General features: G+C 50.6%; 1 protein-coding gene across 1 annotated transcript in view; it reads left to right on the top strand.

Moving 5' to 3' along the window:
- Nucleotides 1-2,981: 2,981 nt before the first annotated feature.
- ITPR1 (inositol 1,4,5-trisphosphate receptor type 1) overlaps nucleotides 2,982-16,606 on the top strand; it is a 157,217-nt gene continuing 143,592 nt past the window's right edge. The window contains exon 1 of the mRNA XM_064433143.1: nucleotides 2,982-3,138. The gene's annotated coding sequence lies outside the window, so the exon portion shown is untranslated. The remainder of the gene's footprint in view (nucleotides 3,139-16,606) is intronic.

The following is a 16,606-nucleotide window of genomic DNA, read 5'->3' on the forward strand; positions in this document are numbered from 1 at the left end:
GGAATTATTGTGTGCATCATTTGTGTAGCTCCATCAGGAGGGCTCATATTCCTTACTCTCCCCAGGGAGCAGATGAAATAATTACAGTTTGCTTCTGAGCAACATCCAGCTGCCACTCCGAGCTCCTGAGGACTTGGAGAACTTTTGCTGCTGTGGATCCTTTTGTGCTCAGCCATTAGTTTTAGCTTTAGCTTTAGTTTTTCTCTCTCCTCACACCGAGTCCCTACGCTTGTGATGTTGCTGTTATTAAAATGTGATGGGAATGAGAGATTTTCCAGCTCTTCATGAGAGGCTGAGGGGTTCCAGCATTTGTCAGGAGTGCTTTTCATCCCTGAGTGCCTGCATGGATCCCTTCTGGGATCATCCTCCCCACTGTGAAACCAGCCATGAGCAAGAGGAGACAGATTGATCCTCACAGTCCTGGAGTATCTTCTGCTCTCGTTTTTCTTCCAGGGCTGTTGAGCTGCAGCTGACAAAAGAGACAAAACCAAAACAGCAGAGACAAAACCCATACAAAGTCTCCCAGCAGGCTGGAGGTGCAATGTTTCCAAAACAGCCAATGGTTAGCTGTAAATTTGTCAACACAAAACAAGACAATAGAAATAAAAAGCAAATAAAAGACTTCACATTTCATTTTAACATCTTTCATCAGTGCTGAATTTCCATAATTGCTAAAAATAAAGTAGGAGTGGAGCAGAACAAGGTTTGAAAAGGAGAAAAAGAACAAAGTACTCCAATAGCAAGCTATAAAAATCCCTCACAAGTTGTTTTCCTGTGACTGAAACCACATGTGAAATTGGGCCAAACCTTCATAGTGCAGCTCCCAGGGCTGAAGTGATACCTACCAAGTAGTGTTTTTTCACTATTTCCTCTCTGAATTCTTGAGTTCATTCCCTCGACCCTCTGGGGGTGTGTGGGCTCCAAGCCCAGCCCTCCGGTAGGTCCCATTGTCAGGGAAAATTCCTGTAAGGGAATACCCTGGTCCCTCCCAAGGTGACCTTTCCCACTCCCACACTGCCCTCAATTTTACCTCTTTTCAATGCTGTAAGATTATAGGAGCCCCATGAGCTCACAGTGCCTGCAGCAGCAGCCAGAGCAAGCTCCTGAAGATGGAAATGTTCTCCTGCATTGGGAACTTCCATGATTTTCTTATCTTTGCCAGCACCCCTTCAAATCTAGCAAGTTCTTTGCAGAGCTTGGGCTGAATGCCCAAGAATTGGTGAGGGGCCATCAGAGTATGTAATGACAGGACAAGGGGGAATGGATTCCAGCTGACAGAGAATAGGTTTAGGTTGGATATGAGGAAGAAATCGCCCCTGTGAGGGTGGGGAGGCCCTGGTACAGGGTGCCCAGAGAGAGCAGCTGTGGCTGCCCCATCCCTAGAAGTGTCCAAGACCAGGCTGGAGGGGGCTTGGAGCACTCAGCCCATTCTGGGATGCTATGAGCTCCTCAGCCTCTGAAGAGCTGACCAAGACCCAGAATCAAACACAGTCCACAAGCAAAAATGTGGCCTTTGGTATTTGTGGGGAGGAATGTCTGCAGAGGGGCAGGCTCCACTCCCTCCCTGGGCAGCCCGATCCCGTGCTCCCCCCAGTGCTGCTGCTGGGATTTATCCCTGGATAAACAGTGCTGGAGCTATTTTGAGGCTGCTCAAGGTGCTCAGCAGGCACAGCTCTGCCCCTGGCTCTGGTGACAGCCCTTCTGTCACTGCCCTGGAGCCGCTGCAGCCACTCGCAGCCTCCTCCTGCTGAACCCATCCAGAGATTAGATTTGATTACACAAGAATTCATTAGGATTATCTAATGATATTAGGCACCACTACTCCGCCAAATTCCTGATGAGTAATGGCTTGTAGTATTGCAGCCATGGAGGAAACCCATAAAACTCTGTTCTCTGACCTTCGCTTCAGTTCCTGAGTCACAGCTTCAGCTGCTGCATATCCTTGCTCCAGAGCCCCAGCTCCAGCTCCTCTGGAGGTATTTTTAATGGGGAAGTTATGTCGATTTCAAACTGGCTCATCTGGGCTTGTTTCATTCACCAGCTTCTCCTGCTGCTGTAAAGAGGGAAACAAGCGAGGAGCCGGGCACCATTCCTACCTGTTAGCCAGGGGTGACAGCGGAGGGAACTGTTTCCTTCCCCTAAATCCCAATTAAAGTGATACAGTTGTTCTGCAGACAAACATTGTACCCACCCCTGCACAGCTCTGAGTGCTGCCAGGCAGCCACAGAGTGCAGGAAAATCAGGGTATAACTGTGGGGAATAACCTTGGCTAATATTTAAGGATAAATAATTATATAATACCATAAATAAATGAAATATTACTATTTTTTATTCGCTGCTGGTCATTCTGGCTGAAGTTGTGCTGTCCCGTTAGTGATACCCCCGTGCTGTAATTGAAGAGGAGCTCCCGTGACACTCGCTATTCCCAGAGTTTGGAGCGTTCCTGCAGAACAGCCGGGACTCTGCTCAGCCAAGGGCTCGCACCTGAGCCAGGGCACAGGTGACAGCACCTGGGCAGCCAGGTGCTCACCTCAGCCCTCAGCTTCCCGCTGCTCTGCGCTCCCCAAACAGCGCTGGCACCGGCGTTACTCACGGTTTACTCCGGGTTTACCAGGCAGCCTGTGCCCGGTACTCCCGTACGCTGGTCCCCCGCTCGCTCCAGGGCTCTGTGCGGACCCCCGGGAACAAAACACATCCGAGTCCCCAACCGGGGGGTTCGCCCCCGCCACTGACCGCACGGACCCGGGGGTCCATCCCCGACCTGGGGGTCCATCTCGTCCCTGACCGCACGGACCCGGGGGTCCATCCCCACCACTGTGATGGGTCCATCCCGGCACTGACCGCACGGACCCGGGGGTCTCCGCTGTCCGCTGCCCCCGCCCGGAGCGCGCCGCGGGGCACGCTGGGAGCTGTAGTCCTGCGGGACGCGCCCCCGCGGCGGCGCGGCGGCGGCGGGACTCGCTTACCCAGCGTGCCCGGCGGGCTATTTAAGGCGCGGCGGCGGGCGCGGAGCGCAGTGACCATGTGGACGCGCAGCTAAGGCGGCGGCGGGCGCAGCCTCCGGGAGCGGGACCGGGAGCGCCGCCGGGATGGAGCTGCCGAGCCGTCCATAGCCCGCCCCGCCGCCTCCGCAGCCAGGTACGGCCGGGAGAGAGCGGGCACGGCTGGGCAGGGAGGGCGGCGGTGAGCGGCCGTCGGGGCAGCCCCGTCCCGCAGCCCGAGGGATGCAGCTTGGTGCTGGGTGGGGACACCCGGGGATGCAGCCCGTTGCTAGGCGGGGATACCCGGGAGTTGCAGTGAAGGGGATGCGCTCCCGTGCTCGGCGGGGTTGCCCGGCCCCGCAGCCCCGGTGGGACCGGGCAGAGCCCCCCGGCCGTGCCCGAGCGGGGTCCGCTCCCTGCAGCCCCCCTCGGCTCCAGCTTTCCCCGTGCCGGTGCCCCCGGGCTCGGGGCTCGGCTGTGAGGCGTGTTCGGCGTTATGTAAACACTCGTGAGCGCCGATGGGGACTTGGCCATGGGCGATCTTCCTCTTACATGGTCAAGAAGCGGGCAGCTGTGGGTGGATGTTTCGGAGGGTCCCGCTGACAGGCCAAATATTTGGCTGTTTCCTGGACTACAATAACTGGACTCGGGCGGGGGAAGGGGTGGGGGCCCATGTGCATTCCCCGCGCGTGTACGTGGGATGTGCCACGGTCCCGGGCGGCTTCCCGGCCCCGTGCCGAGCTCCTGCGGGCTGTTTGGGCTCCTCGGGGGGCACGGGCTCCCTGTGCCGCTGCTGGGCAGGCTTTTCCCGCAGGGAAAACGCTCCGTGCAGCGGGACGGGCTGGGGCTGCTCGGCCCTTGCCCTCCGTGCCCCAGGTGGGTTTGCTGTGGCCGCCAGGAGTTTGTCTAAGAGGACTCCAACAGGTGTGAAAGGCTTGAGTTGGGTTTGTTGGCGTGCAGCGGTTCTGTGCCTGCTCGGCCGCAGATGGATGGGGCTGCGCTCCTGCTGCTCGCAAATCAGGAAGGGAGAACGTGGCTAATACAATCCAGATCCTTGCCTGATGAAGATTTAGTGACTGTGAGTAGCGCGTGTGGGAGCCGCTGCTTTTATTTATTAGTGAGGCTCGGTACCTGTGCATGTGTTTTATTTCTTAAAGCGTGTTCCGTTACTTGCCTTTGAGGCTGTTTTGCTGGGCGCGGAAATGAGCCTGGCATCCCAGGACTGGCTGACTCTGAGCCCAGGCCAGAGGCCCGTGGTGGAGCTGTTCTCCTTGCAGGGCTCAGCTGTGGCAGTGCCATGCGAGGCCAATATCCCTTCCTTCCCCTCAGTGCTTCCTCTGTGGCCACGTTAATGGGCACTGGATTTCTCATTGTTTTCTTTTCTGTGCCTTAATGTACACCAATTTCCTCACGCAGCAAGTATTCCATGCTCTAAGTGCTGGTGTAAGTCCTTAAGCAATAACAGCATTGCTGTGGCTGGAGCAGAGCTTTGGCTGCCCAGCCCTGGCTGCTCAGTGGGTGCAGAAAGCCGGTGGCATCCATCCGGCCAGAAATTCAGGGTTATCAGGACACGTGGTGAAACAAACGTGGGAATTGACCACTGTGGGACTCCGCAGGCTGAGCTGTGTGAAGCTGTGCTCAGTGTGCCTAAACCAAAATAAGGAATTGCTGTGAAAACAAAACTACAGTTGCAGTGTGTTTCAAAACAAGCTGATGCTGAGCTGATTATTTCTAGTGTTTTCTTTAAGCTGCTTCTTGTTTGTCAATAACAGGGGTTTTTCTGGTTAAAATACCTTATTTCCCCAAGATTAAAGTGTTTGCTTAGATGAGGGATTTTCCCCCCATCTGCTTGTTTTGCAGAGTTGATTAAGCCTTGAAAACAATTTCCTCTTACCAGGTTTCATAAATTAGGAAGTAAACAAACAGGAGTAACTTTGGTTTGCCTTTGCAATCGTGGGGTGGAGCTTAGCTCGGGGAAATGGTTTTTATGAGATGTGCTAATCCTGAGCACCATCGTTGGAGGGTGGAGGAGGCCTTAGTGAAGAGCACAGGAGGGAGAGCATCTGGTTTATTTCTTGGATATGGTTGGTGGAGCTGCAGGTTTGGGTGGATGGAGCTGTCCTGGGACTGATGAACAGGGTGGAGGGGGTGTAAGGGACAGTTGTGATCTCTGGTTGTAAATGAGAAGTGTAATTTTGGGAGGAATTCTTCACTGAAAGGGCTGTCAGGCATCGGCAGGGGCTGCCCAGGGAGGCTGTGGAATCCCCTGGAGGTGTGCAAGCAACTCTTGGATGTGCTCAGAGCTCTGGGCTGGGGACCAGGGGAGGCTTGGGCACAGCTTGGGCTCCATGATCCTGGGAGTCTTTTCCAGCCTCAGTGGTTCTGTAACATGATCTTACCCACAGCACCATCAACCCTCTTGTGCTCCCTCAACAAACCTGTTTGTAGCCTAGAAAATGCACAAATGGAGTTAAAGTGAAGAAATAATCTCAAGTCCTGGCAGCTGACAAGTGAGGCCATTGCAGCTGAGAGGTAGAGCTGCAAGCCACAACGTGCTGCTGCTGTGTGCTGTGAGCTCTTGCTCTGGCTTTGTAGAAACTCCTCTGCTAAAGACAGCCCTGAATGTCCCTGACAGCGTGGCAAGCACGAGAACAGGTCACCTGCAGGGTGGCAGGTTTGGGGTGAATTTTGGGGATGCAGCTCCTCCAGTACTGTGTGTGTGCCAGAGAAAAGGGAACAGCCCAGGGGCTGGTCAAATTGGGGTGGTCCAGAAGTCTGCTCTGCAAGCAGAAGCTCCTTTTGGCTGCTTCTCATCAGATGAGCTGCTCTCTCCTGGTAAATTGCTGAAATGGACAGCATTGAGGTGGAACTTCTTGTTCAGTGCTGTCAAGCAGGATTAAAGCAGAGCCCAGATATCCTGAGCCCTTGTCTGGTACCTGCCCTTGAATTGGAGCCATCAGAAGGGCAGGTGCTGCTTGTTCTGGGGAGCTCCTGGAGCAGGTGTAGCTGCTCTTGGCCACCTGGGAAAGAGACCAGTGCCACCTGAGCTGTCCCAGCACTGGGGTGGCATCAGGACCAGGGCAGTGCCTGTCCCTGGACTGGGCACTGCTGGGGCACCTCCAGTCTTGGGGGTAGCTCTGGGACCCTCGGTGCAAGAAACACATTGAGAGGTGGAATGTGTCCAGAGATGGGAGTGGAACTGGGAAGGGTCAGGAGCAGCTGGGAAGGGGCTCAGCCTGGAGCAAAGGAGCTCAGGGGGGACCTTGTGGCTCTGCACAGCTCCTGCCAGGAGGGGACAGCCGGGGGGTCGGGCTCTGCTCCCAGGAACAGGGACAGGAGAGAGGGAACGGCCCCAGGCTGGGCTGGGGAGGCTCAGCTTAAATATTAGGAAAAATAACTTCACTAGAAAGAGTAGTCAAGCACTGAAATGGGCTGCCCAGGGAAGCAGTAGGGCTCCCATCCCTGCTGGTGCTCAAAGACTGAGCAGATGTGGCTCTTCCTGCCATGGCTGGGTGGGCACAGTGCTGTCAGCTCAGCTCGATACCTGGCAGGTCTTTTCCAGCCTCCATGGTCCTGTGATCCTGGCTGGTTTGTTGGCTGTGCTGGTTCCTCATTGCACAGCAGAATGCTTTGGAATATCTGATGTGTCAACTTGCAGAGTGTACTGGGAGTCTTTGAGACATTATTACCCCATAAATACAAGATAGTTGTAGTTGTAGGATTGTCTTAAAGCCAGGAGGAATCTCAGGCTCCCGTGGGAGGTGGGATGAGGGTAGTGGCTCTGTAGTAGCTGGTAGACGAGCTGCTGGCTCGCCCGTGGGTGAGTGTGAGGGAAGGCGGCCTCACCAAAGCAGCTTATGGAGACCAGAGGGTTTAGAGGCAGAAAATCATGTGCTGCTAGGTTATGTAAATGTAACATCTCTGTCACAATGAGACCGTGGTGTAAATCCTGCTTCCTAAAGATGTGCATTGCGGGATGTCCCAAATTAGTTTCTTCTGCTGAGATAGCAACAGAAACTGAAGGTGCTTGGGTGGCCTGGAGCCTTTTTTTTGTGCTGTTTGTGTGTGATAATCAAAATCTGGGGTGTCAAAAGCTGCCCAGTTTCATCCAGTGGCCTGGACAGGTGCTGGGAGAGCAGTAGAGAGTGTCCTGTGCTGCAGGGTGGATGCTGGCCGTGTCCATGGCTGTTCCAGGTGATTCCTGTGCTCTTCCTCCCAGTCTCTCCTGGAGGCTGCTGCAGGAGGCAGGATGCCAAAACTGCACGGGCTTTGATCTGGCTCGATATTCCTGTCTAATTTCTGCTTCCCATGGATGCTACAAAAGGACTACAGCAATTATTGCCTCGTTCTGTCTTGGCACGAGCAGGCTGGGGATGGAGGCAGATTTCTCTTTCCAGGGTGCTGCAAATACTTGTTAGATTGGCAGAGGCATCCAGAGGCTCCTTGTGTGGCTCTTGCTTGTGCTGTACCTGTTGAGAAAGTACATTTCCATGTCTTCAGGGCACTTGTGGTTTATGGGATCAAATTTGCTGAGAAAAGCCATGGCTGCTTCATCCCTGGAAGTGTCCAAGGCCAGGCTGGACAGGTCTTGGAGCAATGTGGGGTAGTGGAAGGTGTCCCTGCCCATGGCAGGGGGTGCAGTGGGATGATCTTCAAGGTTCCTTCCAACCCAAACCATTCTGTGTTCTTTGAAAAAGATGAAATGGAAACTACAGGAACTGTAATTCAAGCGAGGAGAGCTGCAACATTCAGCTGTGGATTCTGAACTCGGAGGAGTTTCATTTTCATGCTTGTGGTTTTGGTTAAGCTTGTCAAAACTTGGATCAGAACTTCCTAGCAGCGTTCTATGGAGAATAAACTGTCAGTTGATATCTGAGCAAGTTAACCCTCTGGAGAGAAAATGGGTTGGAAGTGTGCGTGGAAGTCTGTGTTCCTTGATTTTGCATTTGTGGCTTGTGGCAGTGTGATTGCATCCTCACGTGCCAGAACGCCATCATGAAGAGTGCTGTAGGAAGCTGTGTTCATATCTCACTGATGATACCCCCTGGAAGTGTCCAAGGCCAGGCTGGACAGGGTTTGGAGCAGCCTGGTCCAGTGGAAGGGAGTGGATGGAGATAATCTTTCAGGTCCTTTCAAGCCAAACCAGTCTGTGACTCTGTGATCATTTGGCTGCAGAGGTGATCAAAGGAGGGGCAGTAGCTCTGAGAAATGGAAATGCCAGATGTTTCTGGGCTAGATGTTGGGTAATGCCTCTGCTTTTGCAGTAATGTGCTGAGCTCTAAAGGAAGAGGCTTGGTTGGTTGAACCCAGTGTCACAATGGCACAGGCAGTTCATCCTCTCCTCATCTGGTGCATGATCTTCTGTGGTTAGAGGATGATAATCTCTGGGCACGCACATGGAAGAAATTTCTGATCATAGTAGGCCAAAAAATGGCTGCTGCCCAAAGGCTGTACTTTGTTTTTTATTTTATGCAATTGTTTAGTAGCAGTTTTGCATGAAACTTGTATAAACATTTCTTTGTGCCTTGGCCCATCCTGACCAGTTCTTCAGAAATTCCGAAATCTGCCAAGAAGTTGTGAAGAAGAAAGCTTTGTTTGCAGTCCAGCTCTGTCCCATCTGCATCCCAGGAGAAACACATGGCCACAGATGCAGACACCGACCTCAGCCTGATCCGAAGGGTTAATTGAGAACTTCTGATTTAAATAACTCTGCAGTCCTTGGCTGCTCCTCTCTGAAGTGTTCACTAGATTCAGATGCTAATGCTCGTGGGTGGTTCAGTATTTTGAACCTTTGCCTTCTGGAAAATTACAGTTGGGAGGCCAACAGGTACAAGCCAGCCTGGGAACTGGAGCCTTCATCTGTAACGCAGCCCGGCCCATCGGGGCTTTTGAGCTCAAAGTAGGTCCCTTGGCCACCAGTGGCTCTCCACACGTGCTCATCATGTGCTGGCAGTGGCTCCTCCTCTTGGGCTGGTTGTCCCGGGCGCTGAGGTTTTATCCAGAGAGCCGGGAGCCGGCCGAGGTGTCCGGGAGGGACGAGCGGCGCACGGGAAGGTCCTGCCTTGGGGACAGCACAGCCCTCGGAGCCCGCAGGAGCAGGGGCTGCCCAGAGGGACTCAGGCCTTGGCTTCTCTGCCCGAGGGGACCCAGGTGTGCCGGGGGACACCCTGCCAAGCCCAGCCCTGGAGCCCGACAGCGCGCCCGCCATGGAGGAGAGGGAGCCCCCGCCGAGGTGCGGTGCTGGAGAGGGGACAGGGCTGAGGGGGGACAGGGCAGTGGGACGTGCAGGGGAAGGGGTCAGGCACTGGGGACAGAGGGCATGGCAGCTGCAGGGGCGTGGAGGCTGCTCAGGGACAGGTGAGTGTAGCCATGATATTTTAGTGAGAAATCCTCTGCTAGGATTTTTCCTGTCCTGAGGAGCTGAGAGCTTCAGGAAAGAAAAAAATCCTAGCAGAGGATTTCTCACTAAAATATCATAGCTACAGGAGAGGAAATGCTGAGTTCAGGGAGTGTTGGGTTTGCCGAAGAGTGCCGAGGGTTGATGTGGGGTGCAGGCAGCAGCCCCTGCTGTGGTGAGCCCTCAGCAGGTACCTGGCCATGCAGGTGACATTGGGACTGTTCTGTACCCTCTTCTTCCCTGGCCATCTTTGCTCCTTGGCCGAGCTCCAGCTGGTGTAATAAACCAAGCTTGCTCTCTTTCCCCATGACATTGGCTGTCCTGGTCCTTTTGGCGTGTTCCAGCTCTCTCCTGATAGAAATATGCTGGAAAACATTGTGTGCTCATCGGGGCCTCGTCCAGAGGCTGACGTCCAGGCTGCCTCCTCCCAGCAGGGCTGGAGCCAGCAAGGATGGGCTTCAGGAAGTATCAGCTTCAGCAAGTGCTCCTCACTTTTAATGGGGTTGAGAAGATGCTGTCAGGTCGTACTTAGTTTGGAACAAAATGATATTTTTCTCCTGACAGTGTGTCTCTAATGGAGTTTCTTTTTCCAGCTGTCTGCAGATGCCTGTCAATAGGACCTGTCAGTCATGTTTCTTACCTCTGCCAGTGGCTGCTGTGTAAGGGATTGCTGTCAGAGTGTAACTTCCATGCTTTTGACTTGAATTTTCTGTAGCTAGCTTGTCTGGTTGCACTGAGCAAATAATTAAAAAAAAAAAAAAAAAAAAAAACAACAAAAAAAAGCAGGCGTCCTTTCTAAGGAGAAAAGAACATTGTGCACATTTGCTTTCCTGTACTGAGGTTTTATTGAGGTTAAAGTTACCAAAATGAGTTGCTTTATCTGTTTTCTTAAACTGCAGTTGCACCTATGAAACAGTAACTTCTGAATAACTTTGTCACTGATATGATAAATCTATTTATCTGTGGAGCGGCAAATAGTATGAATAGGATGTAATTAACTTGGCCCTCATCTTGCTGTGTGAATTTACACTGCTCTTCCTACTTATTTTTAGCGGAAGGGGAAGTCTGTTCTTGATGAGATGTGCAGGAGTCTGATCTCCCCCCGGGAGCAGAGGGGAGTGTGGGCTGGTGGATGGGGATTTGGGAGACCTGGATTCAGATCTGGGCCCCAGTCTGACCTGCTGCATGTCCTTGAGAAAGTCACAGTGCTGTGCTGCTCCCTCCTTCCCCTCTTCCCCAGCCTCCATCTTGCCTGCTCGGCCTGGAAATTGGAGGAAAAAATCTGCTGCATTTGAAGTGTCAGGAGGAAAAATCCTTGGTCTGAGAAAGTGCATTTCTGCTCTTAATCTAACGGTTCATCAGCCGCCCATGGGTGGCATAGCAGCCTCCTGGACATGAAAGGTTGCAGCTGAAGGGAAAACAAGATCCTGTGGTAGATAAATGTACTGTACTGATAGGTTTTTTTTAAGGTGCAGGCTCTGAAATGGAACTCCGTGTGCATAAAGAGCAGTGCTGAGCTCTCCCTGAGCTGGGTCCTGCTGCAGGTGTGAGAGGATCCTGGATCGGGACAGGGCTGCTCCACATCCCAAAATCCCTCTGTTTGCCTTTCCCTGGCGAGTGCAAAGAGCTCCTTTCAGATCTGCTAAGTCAGAAGCTTTGCAGATGACAGAGCTCTGTCCTCAGCCCCAGCATGGTGATTATTCACTGGGTGAGCTTTCAAATCAAGCACTTCCTCCCTCCTTTGGCTGTTCTAATGGGATTCTTAGGAATCTTTCCTAGCATCCTCATGGAGGAAATCTTCCTTTTTTTACTGAGTGACAAACATCAGGTTTGGGTTCAGATTTTCAAATTAGCTGTACCTGTGAAAATACAAAATGCTGTGTGGGTATTATCCAAAAAAATCACATGAAATCTTGATTAGTCTGTAGGGTCAAATTTCAGCCAAGTAATCTTGTAAAACTTGGATTTACCAGATTATCTAAGCACTAGATTTTCAGGATAATAGTGTTTGGTTGTATTTAAAAAGTGTTAACTTGCTTGGCCTGATTTACCAATATTAATGACCTGATTCCATTTAATTCAAACACAGACCTACCTGGTCTTGGGGGTTCTCAGATCTGTTAATTTCTGGCTGATTCTTCTTATGCTATTAAGCAGTTCTTTGTGTTTGCTTCTTTGTTGTCTCTCTGCCCTTAAACTCTGGTCTTGCTTCTGTCAAAAACTGAAACAGAATTAAACTTTGACTCTGGAATTTCCTGTCGGCAGTAATGAAGTTGAAACACTTAAGTACAGTTGGAGTTTCTATTCTTAAACAGCCGAGATAGTGAAAGAGACTTTGATAAAGTGCTGCTCCAGTTCTGGTAGCAGTACATATAAAATTGGCAGTGTTTATTGAATTGAGCACTAAACCACAGCCAGGGGAGACCTGAGCACATCCTGGGACTGCAGGGCACAGCAAGGAGCTTTTCTGGCTCTAAACAAACATCATTAAAGCTTTTTAGGAAGACACAGTCATTTGTATCCCATTTGCTGGGAATCAGGCAGTCGGCAATAAGACACATTTGGGCTCGTTTATTTTACAAACAGGATTTGCAGTCGCGGGGTAAAGAATTAAAATCCCACACAAAGCAGACGTGCGAGACATGAAGTCGGGGAAGTGGCTTTGAATCCTTTGAAAAAGCCTTTTCACAAACGCTGGAGATGAGGAATGACAGGGCAGGGATGTTGTCACCAGCAGTCCCTGTGAGGAGGGACTTCAAACGGGGCCTTGACTCGCTCTTCAAGGAAAGCAAACTTGCTCTTGAAACCTGTTTTTTTCTGACTTAGCATCGGGAGTGAGATGAGCGATGGGAGGAATTAGCGTGAAATGTTTACAAAGCAGTTGCATTTCCCGTTCTGAGCGTTTCCAAAGGCAGCTGTCTCCTGGAGGTATCTGATGTGGAGCAGTCAGTTTGATGTCGTGGTGTTTTCACTGCTAATCCTGCTTTTACTGCCCGTATGAAACGTGTTTTCATGAGAGAAAGGATTGAATTTCAGGCACTATATTAAGCTTATCCTGCCTTATTCGAGGCCATTAGGCTGAGCATATGCTCTGCTCGTGCCCTAAAACCCAGCAGGGTCCTGAGAGCTGCTTTGGGTCTGCAGAGCTTCTCCTTGGCTTTGGGGACAAACCGTGGCCAAGGGCTTGTGCAAACCCTTCCTCTGCCTTTCAGAACTGGTCCTGTTCAGCCCTTTCCACTGTAGGAAAAGCAGCTTGGGTTGAAGATGCACACAAGATAATCCGTAGTAAGAAATAATCAGAACTGAACCCCGGAGCTGTGTCGCTTTCTCTTCAGTCAGAAGATCACACTCATGGTGTGCTGCAGATTTGTGATCTCCAGAGCAGGGGGGAAAGTCCTGAAAGTCCTGGGCTGAATAGCAGGTTTTCCTGGCTTTAATTCTCTGCCTGAAATGAGCTAATGCACGTTCAGATCCAGCCCCACAGAGCAGAGCTGGCAGAAACACTTGTAGGTCAGTTTCTTGAAATTCACATGGAATTCAGCAGGTTTTTATGTTTGTTTATTTATTTTAGTCAGTTCCTTAAACAGAAACTTGATTTTTGCTTTCCTGTGCAGATAAGCTGTATATAAAACATACTGAGCCACTAACTTTGATATAGACATGAGGAAACAGTCACCAACAGAATTATAAATATTGAGGCTTTCAGGGCTTAAAAATATTACTGTAGAATGTGTTCATATCTCAGGAATTTTTTGATGTCTGTGGGCAGATACAGTTAACTTCTCAATGTACAGTCCACTTTTAGTGCATGTTTCTTTTGTAGCCTGGAAAATCCTTCTGGCTCTTAAAACGTGAACCTTCAGCTCAGTGAGAAAAGAACATTATTTTTACAGCTTGGGTTGCTGCTGTTGGTGTTGCTGCCACCTGAGTTAAGCTGCTTGGAGAAACCTGACTTCATTTTTGCTAGATAATGCCGTGCTTATCAGTGCTTCATCTTTGATTTTTTTAAAGTGAGTTTACCTAGAGGGACTCTTGTTTTCCTGCAGTGTTTAAGGGGAGGAGGAGGACAATGCTCCCTGGGTAACCCTGCCATGTTTCAGCTGGAACAGGATGAATTTCCTGCAGGAATCCCCTCTTGCAGGGCTGTGAAAGTGCCATTAAAACTGGGATTATGCACAGAATAACTACAAATGTTCTCTTAGGGCCGTCCCCTCATCTAGTATAAATCAGTTGCTCTTGGCACTGGCGTATCTAAAACAAATAAATAGTGGGGTAATGGTTGTATTTGTCCATGGAGCACAATTGCCTTTGGAGCAGCGTGGCTGTGCTGTACCCACGAGAGCCAGGCCCTGGCAGGGTGTGAAAATCCTGCTGTCCTGCACGTGCAGGAGTTCTGGTGCCCATCCTGTGTGTGGTCAGTGCCTCGGGGAGGGCACTGTCCCCTCCTCAGCCAGGGGACACTCGTGGATGCTCTGAGTGACGTGTCCAGGAGCAAACCTGTTCTCCTCAGTCCCCGTGGTCTCCCTGTGCTGGAACTCGGGATGAATGTGCCAAGGCTGACAGATTTTTACTGCCTCCGCTTCTGGCTTGTCCTGCTGAAGAAAATAATCAAAGATGACCCCCACAGAGGTCTGGTTTTGGGAGGATTAGCATGGTCAGCTGTTGTTGACAGCATCTTTTAGAAAAAGGTTTTCAAACCGGGTGCCTGGGAACTTTGCTCTTAAAAACTTTCCAATTTTTGCTTCATTTCCCAGTTGTCAGAGGTAGGAAAAGCCTCCGTCTGAGGTGGCTGATCATTTAGTGTGTGATGCCAGTAACTGGAGAGGTTTTGTCAGTCCCTTGTGAGGGGACTGTAAAAAGCTTTGGAGCTGAATGAGTGCAGCAATGACTCTGTTCCCTCCTGTGTGGGGAGCCTGTGGGATCCCGAGTCCCTTCTCCATCTGCCAGTCCAGCCTGGTCCTGAGCCCTGGCCAAGCTGAGCTTTTGCAGGAGAGGTGTCAGTGGGACTGCTTTTGGCTGTTAAAGAGCAGAGGTAGCCAGGGTTCCTTTGGACTGAGGATAAATCAGGGTTTTAGAAGGGGGGAATTGGCTCCCTGCTTCCCCAGGTGGTGCTGGAGCATCTCCTGGTGTGCTGGGGATGGGTGTTAGAGCAGTGTTCAGAAATCCAGGAGAAGGGGCAGTGAGGATTTACACGGTGATTAATCCCTGCCTAAGCCTTGGGAAACAAGGGTATTGGAGCCAGCTCAGCCCTCTGTGAAGGCAGACTGCAGCACAGCTCTCCTGGTGGGAGCAGCAGGGGCTGGGGTTCCAGGCTGCACCCCAAACCAGCTCTGCAGGGATCCCTCTGCAAGCCCATCCAGAAATTCTGAGGATTGGTGAAGAGCCCAGCATCCAGAAATTCTGAGGATTGGTGAAGAGCCCAGCATCCAGAAATTCTGAGGATTGGTGAAGAGCCCAGCTGTTCAATGCACTGAACTGCTGCCAGGCTCAACGCCACCTTTCTGTTATCCAGAACTTTGTGATGCTTCTGGGTAAAGCTAAAGCATTTTATAAACATTTTATTTTCTAAACATTCTATTAGTGGAATTGTCAGTAAAATGCAGAAGACCTTTTTTCAGGGGTTTGAGCTATCATCATACGTCAGAGTTACAATTTCATGGTATGGTGGGGTCTTCCTTGGTGAAGAAAATGTGAGAAAAATTGAGGCTGTGTCCTGCAAAGTGATGCAGGAATTTGCTTGTCCATCCCTGAGCCTGGTTTTGGGCAATGGTCTGAGATTTTTTTTTTTTTTCCAAGAAAAAAATCTCGAATGGAAGTCAATAGTTTTGACCTTCACATTCCCTTGAGAACAGCTGTGGTGAACATCTGCTTCTTGTGAGGAAAAAGTAATCCCCCCCACAGCCTGGAAAGCAAAAATAATGCCAGGTAGAAAGGGTTAATTTGGGAATACATGTGGTTTTTGTTGGCTTTGACAGCTTTTGCTTTGGGCTGTATTAATTCAGGACTGAGCCTAATTTTGAGGGATAAAAAGTTTTTTAGTCTGAAGTTTAACATCCAAGTCAGGAAATGGGGAAAGTTGTATTTCCAGTGCTGCTAATTCAGTCACTCTGCATATTTCTGTATGTTTCTTGGCATTTATCTTAAAATAGGTAGCAATGTTTTTCTGTCCACTTATCAAGAAAGAATGGGAACAGCCTGTGTAACATGCAGTGGCTGAAGGACTTGGCATTTAACAGGCAGCCTGGAGCCAAAGGGTTCGGTGTGGTGTGCACCCAGCTTTGCTTCCAGGGGAGCTGAGACCCCTTCACCTGCACAGCAGCCTGGCCTCTTATCTCTTGGTTTTCTGGATTTGTTTTTCATTGTACCAGTGACACAGATTTGCAGGGATAGAATGTCCGTGGTGTGCTTTGATTTAATAATAATGAGAGTTGTAATTGTTGTTCCCAGCAGCACAGATCCTTTGGGAGTGAGGAGGGAGAGCTGCTTGGAGCTTTTCAGAAGAAAAGTGTAACTCTAGGTTTTTATTGCCCTTCCATAGCTGCAAACATCACCTTCCAGATCTCCTTGTTGATCTCCAAGCTTGCCTAACAACCTGCTCCTTATGGTTCTGGAAAACGAGACACTGTCTAGGGAAAGGAGGGGTTCATCCCTGTGCTCTAGAACGAGCAGAATCTCCTGCTGCTCCCTTCTGCTCTTGCAGCACTGAGCACCTCTTTGGGTGTGATGGAGACAGAGGGAGAAGGTGTTCTGAGTTCTTTTTCCTGGGCAGTGCTGGCTGGCAGGGCTCACAGCCTGCCAGGAGCAGCAGCTGGAAGAGCCTTGCTGCTCCTGCTGTTTGAGACCTCGAGCACAGGAGCTGCTTGGGCCTTTTGAACTCGCTGATCAAAAAGCAGGGCTTGGGAGGATCTCCAGGAAACCCGTAAACGGGCTTGGGAAAGAGGTCTTTGAAAATCTGTTCTGTTGGGTTTTTAACCCACGCTCGTGTTGGCTCTTTGTTGCTGTGACAGATTGAAACTCAATTTTTGTCTATATTTATTGGAATGACTGGTGGATCCTGTGTCATCTGGACTTGGGGCTTTAGAGAAAATCAAGGTCTTAATACAGTTGAAGCTGGCAGCACTCAGTGTCTGTCTCCTCAGTGTTACATTTAAGCCATCTATTTTAAACCCAGGATTGAAGTCTTACTGATTTCACAAGGATTTGGTTTCCTGATAAAGCATTTGACTTT

The sequence above is a fragment of the Passer domesticus genome, chromosome 9 (genome assembly GCF_036417665.1).
Source record: "Passer domesticus isolate bPasDom1 chromosome 9, bPasDom1.hap1, whole genome shotgun sequence".
NCBI lineage: Eukaryota > Metazoa > Chordata > Aves > Passeriformes > Passeridae > Passer > Passer domesticus.